Below are 12,507 nucleotides of genomic sequence, written 5' to 3' on the forward strand. Positions count from 1 at the left end.
CGCACACGTGGTGCAGATACCACAGGCTTTGATCTGCCCGGTCCACCCAGGAAGTTCTATGTTAACGAACGGCTTACACGCGCCAATCGACAGCTGTTTTATAAAGCGCGTCAAGAAGGTACACGCTCTAATTGGCGGTATATTTGGACCCGTGACGGTAGAATCTACGCCAGGCGCCTACCCAATACCCAAGCTCAAAGGATCCGCAATGATGAAGATATCACAAAGGTTTTTGGCGTTCCTCCTGTTTGTACCGGCCTAACATTAATGTACAATACAACAACTTAGATATATATACTGACATCAAAAACTGTACTACGGCCACTCCATGTTACTTGCGCCTACTAATACTACATTCTTACTGGTATACACTTACTCAACTCTATACAATTACTATACAAATATGTATATATTACGTCGTATTTTTAAATTCAGCTATCCTCTCTCTCAGAGCCTGCTCCGGTATCGTCCAGTTTATATATTAAACCAAACACCGCAGTTTTACATACTATTTATACATGGCTAAGAAAATAAATTTAAAATTAGGTTTTCTCAATGCAGGCTCTCTAGGGACTAATCATAACGAATTTATAGTTGCAGTGCAAGAACGTAATGTAGACTTAATGGCTATAAATGAATCCTGGCTACGGGAGGGAGAGGAGGGGCGGGCGCCCGTCGTGCCAAACTACACCCTGCGCCACGTCCCGCGCCCGCGCTATATATATATATGCGCGCGGCGGCGGCGTCGGCTTCTACATCAAACGCGGCATCACTGCGCGGCGCTGTGCTCATCCCTCCGACTCCGCCACCGAGCAAATGTGGCTCAAATTATCTATTAAAGGTGTAGTCTTACTTATAGGAACGGCTTACCGACCACCATGGTTTAATATTGATATTTTTTTAGACTCACTAACTGATACTATCTCCTCGTTTTCCAATTACGATTACATTATACTAATGGGTGATTTTAATATAAATTTATTAAATAACGACGGAAATCGCATTAAACTCACCCAGTTTTTAACTTATTTCAACTTAACACAACATGTAAAGGAGCCTACTCACTTTACAAGCCATAGCAGTACACTGATAGATTTGATTAGTAGCAACATTACCGTTTTAAATACTCAAGTAGATTATATACCTACCCTTAGTCACCACGCATTTTTATCTTGTGAAGTAAATATTAAGAAAAGTAAACTTATACCACAAATAATAACGTTAAGACCTCTAAACGATATTGACTCACTAATATTTAATCAAACACTTGAACGTCTCCCATGGGGTTGCATTACTTCGCTACCAACTGTAAATGAAATGGTACATTCTTTTAATAGCATGATTATATCACTATTTGACTTACACGCTCCTCAAAAACAGATTATTATCAGAGATAAAAGCTATCCCTGGATAACATACACAATTAGGGAAATGATGCGGTTGCGAGATCAGGCTCATAAGAGGTTTAAAGCATCTGGACTAAATGAACATAAAAAATATTACTCTGATTTAAAAAGCTGCATCAATAAAGCTATTTTTAATGAAACACGAGCATATTTCAATCAACATATAAATCGTAATGCTAGTAATTCTCGATCTTTATGGAATAATCTGAAACGTACCGTGAAAATAACTGAAAAACTTCAAAACTGCGATATTCCTTTGCATTTACAAAACCCAGACCTTATTAACTCACATTTTCTCGATATTCCAGGTAACCCTGTAGCTTCGCAGTCATATCAGACCTACTTTGAATCCAATCGCTATCACACCTCTTCTTTTAAATTGGAAACAGTAGATGAGAGCTTTGTACTAAAAACAATTAAATCACTGAAATCCTCTGCTCTGGGCGATGACGGTATTTCATTAGATATGCTGCTTTTAACTCTTCCTCATTCACTGGGTACAATCACTGCAATAATAAATAAATCCATAATAACATCAGTCTTCCCTGATGCCTGGAGAGTAGCGTTAGTAACACCCCTTCCTAAAAAAAGTACCGTCAGTACTTTAAAAGATCTCAGACCTATAAGCATTCTTCCTTGCATCTCTAAAATAATCGAACGGCTTGTATATGCGCAGCTATCCGATTTTCTTGAAAAACATCAAATCCTCCCTATTTTGCAATCTGGGTTTCGTAAATCGCGTAGTACGGCAACAGCACTTCTTGACGTAGTAGACAATATATTATCTGCAGAAGATATGGGCAGAGGAACCATAATGTCACTTCTCGATTTCTCCCGTGCCTTTGATGCAATTAATACAAAGTTATTGTTATCTAAAATGAAATATTATGGCTTTGAACCAGACACAATTCAATGGTTTTCAAGTTACCTTAATGACCGAATGCAAATTGTTAAACTTCAAGATAGTAGTGGTACAGTTTTGAAGTCTAAACCATCTATTTTATCTAGAGGAGTGCCGCAAGGATCGATCCTAGGCCCGCTATTATTCATTTTATACACAGCAGATGTTTGTAACGTAATAAAACATAGTAACTTCCACATATATGCTGATGATATACAAATATACGTCCCGTGTGATCTAAATAATATTTCTCAAGCAGTTGCGAAAATCAATGAAGATCTGAACAATATAGCAAATTGGTCATCTTCTAATTCCTTAGTGCTAAACCCCAGCAAATCCAAAGTTATGTTGTTTGGTTCTAAAAACCAAATTAAAGTAATAGATAACCATAAACCAATAATCTCTATCTCGGGTGAAGAAATAGATCGTGTCTCTGAATCGCGCAACTTAGGTCTCATAATGGATGAGTCTCTTCGTTTTGAAAGTCACATAGCAGATATTGCCAGAAACTCGTTTTATAGACTAAAAGTCCTGTATAGAATTCGTGATTTTCTTAGCGTTGATCTTCGTATCAAACTTTGTGATACTCTTATACTTTCAAGATTTGATTACGCGGATGTAGTATATGGTCCACGGTTATTAGCAAGAACAGATCGCATTATACAAAGAGTCCAAAATGCATGTGCACGTTACTGTTTTAAAGTTCCCCCACGAGCGCATATCACCCCTTATTTAAATTCATCAGGTATTCTCAAAATGGCATACAGACGAGAACTGCACCTATCTTCCTTGTTGTTCAACGTATTAAAGTCTTCTAAACCTGAGTACCTTTTTGAAAAACTCATTTGGCGCTCAAACACTTTAAAAAATTTTGGTCTCAGATCAATTAGCAACAAATTAGCAGCTTCACATCACTCCACGACCGCTTTTCGAGGTAGTTTTAAATATCAGGCATCTAAGTGCTGGAATAATATTCCTCCTCCATTACAGACTTTGAACCATCTTAATACTTTTAAAATTAGACTAAAAAGACACCTTTTTCAAATTCAAATTAACCTACCTCTTGGCATTAGAGTAATACCTTCCTATCTCTGATAATAGCCCAGCCAAAGTATATAGCATAATTAAATAAATAAATAAAATAAATAAATAAATATTGGGGACACCCTACACAAATCAACTTAGCCCCAAACTAAGCAAAGCTTGTACTATGGGTGCTAAGCGACGATATACATACTTAAATAGATAAATACATACATAGATAAATACATACATACATAGAAAACACCCATGACTCAGGAACAAATATCTGTGCTCATCACACAAATAAATGCCCTTACCGGGATTCGAACCCAGGACCGCGGCTTAGCAGGCAGGGTCACTATCGACTGAGCCAGACCGGCCGTCTTAATATTAATATTGTACGCATACAACAGTTGCCTTTTGTTTATAAACGTTGAATATGTATAATGTATACTTGTATACACATATAGGCTACTTGCTTCTTAGTGAAATCGGCTTCTTTGTAAGAACTGTCAAGGCGAATTTGAACAACTTGCTAATATGGAGTTTGTATGATGTCGAATTGGGTGACGTCACGGTCAACTCACTTTATATATTTCTACGTGACTTATTAAATAGAAATTGGATTTAAAAATAACTTCTGTCCATGTTTTTCTTATAATTATCTGATGCTTTATTTTGTGCATGGTATAAAATATTTTGTTTTGACTACAGTTCCCTATTATAGCGCTTTTATACGCGCAATCATACGCAATAGGTTCACACGCGCGCCCACACAAACACACACGCACACACACACGCACACACACACACACACACACACACACACACACACACACACACACACACACACACACACACACACACACACACACACACACACACACACACACACAAAACTAGTTTAGGTTAATTAGTTTAGGTTTAGTGAAGTACTTAGGGTCCGACTGAAAACCAGCGTTGCAGTAAAAAAATACTGCAACATTATGCTGAGTCGCCCCCCTTTTTAATATCCATGTTTGACCTAATTATTTTAATTTTAACATTGTGACATTGTGAAATTTGTGATATTAAATAAAACCATTCTATGTCTATGTCTATGTCTACATACACACAGACAGACACGTCAAACTTATAACACCCCTTCGTTTTTGCGTCGGGGGTTAAAAAGAACGTCTAATGTCATGTCACGTCGGTGATCATTGAGCGAGACATGCGCTCCAAGCGGAGAGTTTTGTAACTGTAATTGAAGGGCCTCAGCTGGTCATTTTTGCTACTTTTCTACTTCGACAGATTTTCCTCCTTACCTCTATTCTCCCTGCTACCAACCACCAACACCAAACATCTGCCATTGCCGCCATTTTTACTTTTTTTGTGGATAGAAATTTCATTTTCATAATTAATTAATGGTGGGTGTTTTGAGATTATAATAAGTTCAATCGTTGCTTTTTAGTGCTCAACGTATAACGACACTGCATTGGTAAGTAAACTAGTAAATATTCCCTTATATTACGCGCACGGGTTCTACGCGTTTGTGAATCAAACATGTATTGATCGATTATTTTCCAACCGGTATCTTTTTAATTTTTAAGCAAGCATACCTTGTTCCTTTGTCTTAGTTTACCTGGAGTATGTGTGTCTCATTAATATACATAAATTACATAATAAGCAGGTTTTAAGAGTTCCGAGAATTGCTTGTATTATTTTATAATCATCAAAACTATACCTATTAAAAAACAACCGCTTTTGTCAATCAATTCTAGACTAACATTATTATTTTGGGCATTTAATTAAAAGATTACTTAAATTATTTAGTAACTGTGTAATTTTCGTTTGTGGATCAGTACAGGTCTGATTCATGTAAGTGTTCATCAGAGTATGAAAAATGCTTCTGCTGTCTATTTCTCTTTCATACTCAAACTTATATTTGTACTAGCTCCATTCCGCGACTTTAATTGCATGGAATGATTTGTGACCTGAGATTAATTTATGTTAATGGTTTACTCAATAGGTAACAAACCCGCAAGAGCTATGCTACATTCAGAAAATCCATAACCTTAACCATGCCTCGCTGCTGGTGACAATCTAGATTAGGTGTTTTATAATTTGTTTGAGTGATTTGATGAAAGTTGGGTAACTTTGTGTTTCAGACATTTTAACAGTTTATTTTTAAACACAATTATTGTATATATTCTATTGTAAGTGTCAGTCCCTATATAGCTACTACAGGAAATTTAAAAACTCGCAGTACTCGGGCCAAAACTGTTAATGGTGTAACATACTCTAAACTTAATTATGGTGCTCCCACACTGGACTGTTATAAATGTTATATAATATGCTGTGACAGGGACAGTGTACCATTGAACCATTGCGCTGTCCCTGTCACGCCATGATATAACATTTATAATAGCCAGTGTGGGAGGGCCATTAGTCCAAAAGGTCTGGGACCCCATGGTCCTAAGATATGGCAAAGACAAACAAATAATAATAAAGTGTAGAATATTTATCCAATATGACCACAACTGTGTTCACATACATTATTTACATTACCTTTGTTCATATACTGTACCATTTATATGTATATAAATTCCATTTATCTTTTTACATTTCTTCTCAGAGATCAAAACTAATTAAACTAGGATAAGTCCTATGCTGGGACCCAAAAATATATCCTTATATTCTATAGTAAGTTTCATCTAAATTAGTTTAGCAGTTGAAGTGTAAACTGTGTGAATGATGATATTTATTATATAATGAATGATGATATTTATTATATAATAGTCCTTCCACACTGGCTCTTATATAACGTTACATAACAGTCAGTGTGGGAGCACCATAAAGTATGGATGACAAACAATAAGAAATAATAAAAACTAAATTAAATTGAAAGGCTTCCTACATAGGGCATGCAGAACCGGAGCGGTTCCGAGAATTTCATTTCCCGGTTCGACTCCTGGTTCCAGTCCCGGTTCTTAGTATTTTTAAAGTTCCATACCAAAAAGTGACCCTTATAGTGAAAAAAGGAACTCTTATGGCGCGACTCTGTCCGTCTGTCTGTGTGTTTTGAGAGAATAAGAACATTGGATTGGACATAATTAACAAATTCTTTCCCTAAACAATTCATTACTGTGGTTTGTTTACGTTATTATAAGGAAGTACAACAGTGCCATGGTTACAAGAAATGTTGCAAACTGCACTACTTGCAATAAATATCGTGATTATGTTGTCAGATTCAACTTTACTAATTATTTACATACATACATACATACAATCACGCCTGTGTCCCATGAAGGGGTAAGCAGAGCACATGAAACTACTCAGGTTTCAGTGCCACTCTTGGCAAATAAGGGGTTGAAAGAAAACGAAACTGTGACATTGCAGTGACAGGTTGCCAGCCTCTCGCCTACGTCACAATATAACCCATATCCCACAGTCGCCTTCTACGACACCCACGGGAAGAAAGGGGGTGGTGAAATTCTTAACCCGTCACCACACGGGCTAACTAATTATTTACAAATACTAAAAATGCCATCGCACACATACAAATTCAGATGCAATTTAAAAAATTAATAAATCATGTTTTTGGAAAAGAACCGGGAGCACCGGTTCCTAAATTTTAGTCCCGGTTCTTTCGCCACCATAAAATTACCGGGATTTCCTGGGAAATACCGGGAGCATTCCTACAATAAGTCAGTTTATCATAGTCTAAATATACCAACAGTATTCTGACGAATTGTGTATATGTCGCAGGGAAATGGCCAAAACAGAGATTTCATCAAATCGCCAAGGGATCTGATCAAATCACGCAGGATGTCAAAAAATGGCGAATCCATTTTATCATTTCTCTAGAAAATTTCAGTCATTTGACTAAATCCCTGACTCTATTTAGTGAAATCACAAAATCGACCAATAGACACGCCACGTTTTGTCATTTCACTAGATTTGTTTAGGGATTTGATAAAATCCCTGAACCACGTCAGTAAGTTGACAAAACGAGCTTATAAAGTCAACTAGTTTTATCATTTCGCTAAACAAGTTCAGTGAAAAGACAAAATGTTTTAATATATATGAAAATAATTTAAAATGAAACCTTTTTAGCTTTGTTTCTTCACTTATTCAATTTTTTTATTTATTTATAGAAAACCAAAAACTCTTAAAAACGGATTCAATTTTACCATTGCACTAATCTAGTTAAGGATTCAATCAAATCAAGTGACAAGATCAATATTTATATATTTATTTATTTAGAGCCTAATGTGTCCCACTGCTGGGCAAAGGCCTCCCCCCTCTTTTTCCACTCATCCCTGTTTGGAGCAACATCTGGCCAATCTTTCAAAAAGGAGTCCAAGTTATCCCGCCATCGCCGACGTGGTCTGCCGGTTCCCCGGTTTGACTCGTGGGGCTCCCATTCCGTGGTTATCTTGGCCCACAAGTCGTCCGGCATTCGGCAGACGTGGCCAGCCCAGTCCCATTTTAGCTTAGCCGCTTTTTGAGCTACGTCTATTATTTGAGTCTTAGAGCGCAGCGTGGTGTTTCGGACCCGGTCCCTTAACTTTACACCTAATATGCTGCGCTCCATAGCTCTTCATAGCTTCATAGCTTCAAGATCAAGATTCTAATAAATCTAATTGGATATATTAGATTCTTGGCTTTGTCATTTCACGAAACCAGTTCAGACATTTGATCAAATCACCAGTTGAGACTTTATCATTTCCCTAAATTTGTTTAGGGAAATGTTAAAACTAGTTGACTTTTTGAGTTCGTTTCGTCAACTCACTGTCGCGGTTCAGGGATTTTTTCAAATCCCTAAACAAATCTAGTGAATTGACAAAACGTGGCGTGCCTATTGGCCGATTTTGTGATCTCACTAAACAGAGTCAGGGATTTAGTCAAATAACTGAAATTTTCTAGAGATGTGATGAAATGGATTCGCCATTTTGACATCCTGCGTGATTTGATCAAATCTCTGTTTTGGCCATTTCCCTGCGACATATACACCGGCTATGTTTTGATATTATAAACAGAGATCGGACATTTGGGCGTCATCGTCATTTGGTTGACGATTTCGGAATTATCAACCTAATGTTGTGAGAAATGACGTCAAGAGTCCCAGTGGTTAATATTAATGTCACATCATATTTGTCAACATGTCAATTGTGTACCTAAAATATGACTTGCAACAAAGAAATACCCAAGAAATTATGATTATATTATGTCTGATGATGTTGCAATTTTCTTGATCCTACTTTCTTCTGTTGCAATAAATAAGTATAAGTTAAGAAGGGTTTCTTGCCGGTTTCTTTTTAGTTAAGGCAAACATCGCGTTTTGTGAGGAAGCCAGTCAAATACCAGTCACGTTGCAAAAACCAGTGCCTATGGCAATTCTTGGGATTCATTGTCAAATGGACTTCAGGTTCCATTGAGTTCAGATCCCCATAAGTCCCAAAACACAAATCCGGGATAATGCAAGTCGGCTTTATACCTATTTAGTGTCCCACTACCTCATAAAGGCCTCTCCTTGAATCCTACACTCGACTGACTCGACTCTGTTTATATTTTATAGATAGATAGATCAATGATTTATTGTCACAACATGGTCGTCACAATCTGTATCTTAAAGTTATTACCGATTTGGGTAGAATGCGATCACTTCGTCTCCCTGACATGCACCATCTTTGGTGTTCTGTGGGTCTACAAAGTAGCCAATCAATAACTAATTTGCACAAAACTTTTTGGGCACTATAAACGTCGTCCATCCCAGTTCTACTTTATTGACACCTTTTTAATCCCCGACGCAAAATCGCCGGGGTGTTATAAGTTTGACGTGTCTGTCTGTCTGTGGCATCGTAGCTCCCGAACGGATGAACCGATTTAGATTTAGTTTTTTTTTGTTTGAAAGCTGAATTAGTCGGGAGTGTTCATAGCCATGTTTCATGAAATCAGTCAGATGTCAGTCTGTCTGTGCCCGATTATTGCAGTTCGTTCGTCCTGCAAAAATTGCGTGTAACAATTCGGTTACCATACAATTGAGCCTTATTCTCACTCTTCCATGAAGGGAAGGTATTTCTTTACATAAGTATGCTAATAATAGTAATTATGCTATACAGGTGCCCGGTAATTAATGGACAACCTTTTAACCACTAAGAGGGCACCTTATACTGGTCCAGAAAATCGACTTTAAGGTTTAGTAAAAATCGCCTGGTTTTCGAGATTTTCACTTTTTAAAATTTTAATGGATATTAATGGACAACCTTTTAACCACCAAGAGGGCACCTTAATATATACTGGTCCAGAAAATCGAGTTTAAGGTTAAGTGAAAGTCGCCTGGTTTTTGAGATTTTCACATTTTTTTAAATTTTAGGTACTATTAAAATTATAAAAACCGGCCAAGAGCGTGTCGGGCCACGCTCAGTGTAGGGTTCCGTAGTTTTCCGTATTTTTCTCAAAAACTACTAAACCTATCAAGTTCAAAACAATTTTCCTAGAAAGTCTTTATAAAGTTCTATTTTTGTGATTTTTTTCATATTTTTTAAACATATGGTTCAAAAGTTAGAGGGGGGGGGACGCACTTTTTTTTCCTTTAGGAGCGATTATTTCCGAAAATATTAATATTATCAGAAAACGATCTTAGTAAACCCTTATTTATTTTTAAATACCTATCCAACAATATATCACACGTTGGGGTTGGAATGAAAAAAAAAATCCGCCCCCACTTTACATGTAGGGGGGGTACCCTAATAAAACATTTTTTCCATTTTTTATTTTTGCACTTTGTTGGCGTGATTGATATACATATTGGTACCAAATTTCAGCTTTCTAGTGCTAACGGTTACTGAGATTATCCGCGGACGGACGTACAGACAGACATGGCGAAACTATAAGGGTTCCTAGTTGACTACGGAACCCTAAAAAGTGTGAAAATCTCGAAAACCAGCCGACTTTCACTAAACCTTAAAGTCGATTTTCTGGACCAGTATAAGGTGCCCTCTTGGTGGTTAAAAGGTTGTCCATTAATTACCGGGCACCCGGTATATCAGACACTTTAATATCCTACCTTTTTAATTAGGTATCGGGGTATTATGTTTAAATGAGAACCGGTATTTGTTTTTATAAATCTAGCTTAGGCCAGATAAGCCGAATAAAAACCTAGTGTAGCGGTAAGAGCGTGCGACTTACGATCCGGAGGTCGCGGGTTCGAACTCCTGCTCGTACCAATGAGTTTTTCGAAACTTATGTGCGAAATGTCATTTGATATTTGCCAGTCGCTTTTCGGTGAAGGAAAACATCGCGAGGAAACCGGACTAATTCCAATAAGGCCTAGTTAAGTAGTTACCCTTCGAGTTGGAAGGTCAGATCAGATGGCAGTCGCTTTCGTAAAAACTGGTGCCTAAGCCAAATCTTGGGATTGGGCTCCCATGAGCCGTGGCTAATGCTGGGATAACGCAAGGAGGATGATGATGAAGCCGAATAAATGGATAAGCCAAGGTCAGCCAATGTGTACCTAAATAAGGAAGTATATTACTCAACCCTTTCCTCTATAAAAATCGCCTGCATAACATTTTTCGTATTGAGCTCTTAATTAATGACTCTTTCCCTCGCCTTTAATGTAGCCGGGAGCCGGGTTTAGATCGGCAATCCATCACGAAGGCAAACAGCTATGAAATCTCCGCTGATCTATCATCCGGAATAAAACAGTATGATTCTGAACTTCAGAAGCCAGATAGATTTTACGATTAAATAAATCTGCAGTCATATTGCATTAGAAGACAAAACGAAACGATACTTAAGTCGAAAATTATAACAAAACATATTATATAAATTTTATCAACTCGAATAATATTTTCCATCCATCAGTAATACAATTTCGAGAAATTAGGTTGACCCAGTACGAACTGTTGAAAGGTCCTAAAGATATATAAGGGACCATCGTCTACAAATCGATCGGAATATATGGGTTCGGAGTATCTTTTCTTAGAATTTATTTTATTTTAATCCATACTAATATTATAAATGGGAAAGTGTGTGTGTCTGCTTGTTTGTCCGTCTTTCACGGCAAAACGGAGCGACGAATTGACGTGATTTTTTAGGTGGAAATAGTTAAAGGGATGGAGAGTGACATAGGCTACTTTTGTCTCTTTCTAACCCTAAACTTCCCTAAAACACGGGGTGAAAGTTTGTATGGAGCATTCCGCAATTTTAGAATTTAACGCGAGCGAAGCCACGGGCAAAAGCTAGTTCCTTTATAATCCACCTCTTTTCTGTCGGCACTGCACAGACTAAATGTATTATATAATCCAATGTACGCTAATCAGTTAGCAATTTAGTATTCAATAACTCATCAGCCTATGGGGACATTAAATAGAGGCATGTTATTTATTCTTTCGCGTGCGTGCGTTAGACTTATGGCCGCTTTTACGGTGTCGCCATTTAATTTGAGCGTACATGCGATATACTACATGGTCATTACATGTCGGCTATTGGAGAAAACAGGGAATGTAATTGTTGCCTCATCCCTCAGTGCCACCACACTGGTAAGGCGGGGCGGGGCCGATAGCCACCGGAATCGAAAGTAGAACGTAATAATTATCGGTGGTGGGTTGCAGGGGGCTGGCCGGTGGTGGCCGTTCCCGCGGCTCGACCGTCAACAAACCGTCGCGCGGCAACTGCTCATGACATATGCATGAGAGCGGCACGGACGATGCTACCGCTTAAATATACAAGGACCGACGGGGAAATTACCAGAGAGGCAAATACATACAAGATGTCTCCCGCCCTGCTTCGCTGTTGTAGCGTGCCGCACGCCCGCGGGCTCTCCAATTACACTCACGAAACGTCCGAAGCCTTTCTACTATTCTCGACTATTTTTACCGCCTAACCACCGCGGTCTCTTCATAAGTCATGAAGACAACCCCATTATAAAGTTAAATGCATCATTGTAAATTCCTTTTGCCTTCATGTGCTATCACGCAAATCTTTAACGCTGAATATCGATTTCAGATAAATAAAGACAACATTTCTTTTGACAAAAGACATTAATTGTTTAATAATCATACACCGTTGTCTATTTGATTTTTACATATTTGATAAGATATACGTCAGAAACCAGGCAGTTACCTCGTCAGGGAAATGGTAGACAATGTTTGTCTATTTCTTCGTTAAGTCCAGCATCCATTTTGC

At 37.9% G+C, this 12,507-nt stretch overlaps 1 protein-coding gene across 3 annotated transcripts in view; it reads left to right on the forward strand.

The window, feature by feature from the left end:
* Positions 1-4,657: 4,657 nt before the first annotated feature.
* Positions 4,658-12,507, forward strand: part of LOC125234694 (heterogeneous nuclear ribonucleoprotein K) — a 40,619-nt gene continuing 32,769 nt past the window's right edge. The window contains exon 1 of one of the 3 annotated variants that reach the window (XM_048141042.1): positions 4,658-4,810. The gene's annotated coding sequence lies outside the window, so the exon portion shown is untranslated. The remainder of the gene's footprint in view (positions 4,811-12,507) is intronic. The other 2 variants (XM_048141043.1, XM_048141045.1) reach the window with 2 other exon arrangements.

Source organism: Leguminivora glycinivorella, chromosome 16 (genome assembly GCF_023078275.1).
Source record: "Leguminivora glycinivorella isolate SPB_JAAS2020 chromosome 16, LegGlyc_1.1, whole genome shotgun sequence".
NCBI classification, from domain to species: Eukaryota; Metazoa; Arthropoda; class Insecta; order Lepidoptera; family Tortricidae; genus Leguminivora; species Leguminivora glycinivorella.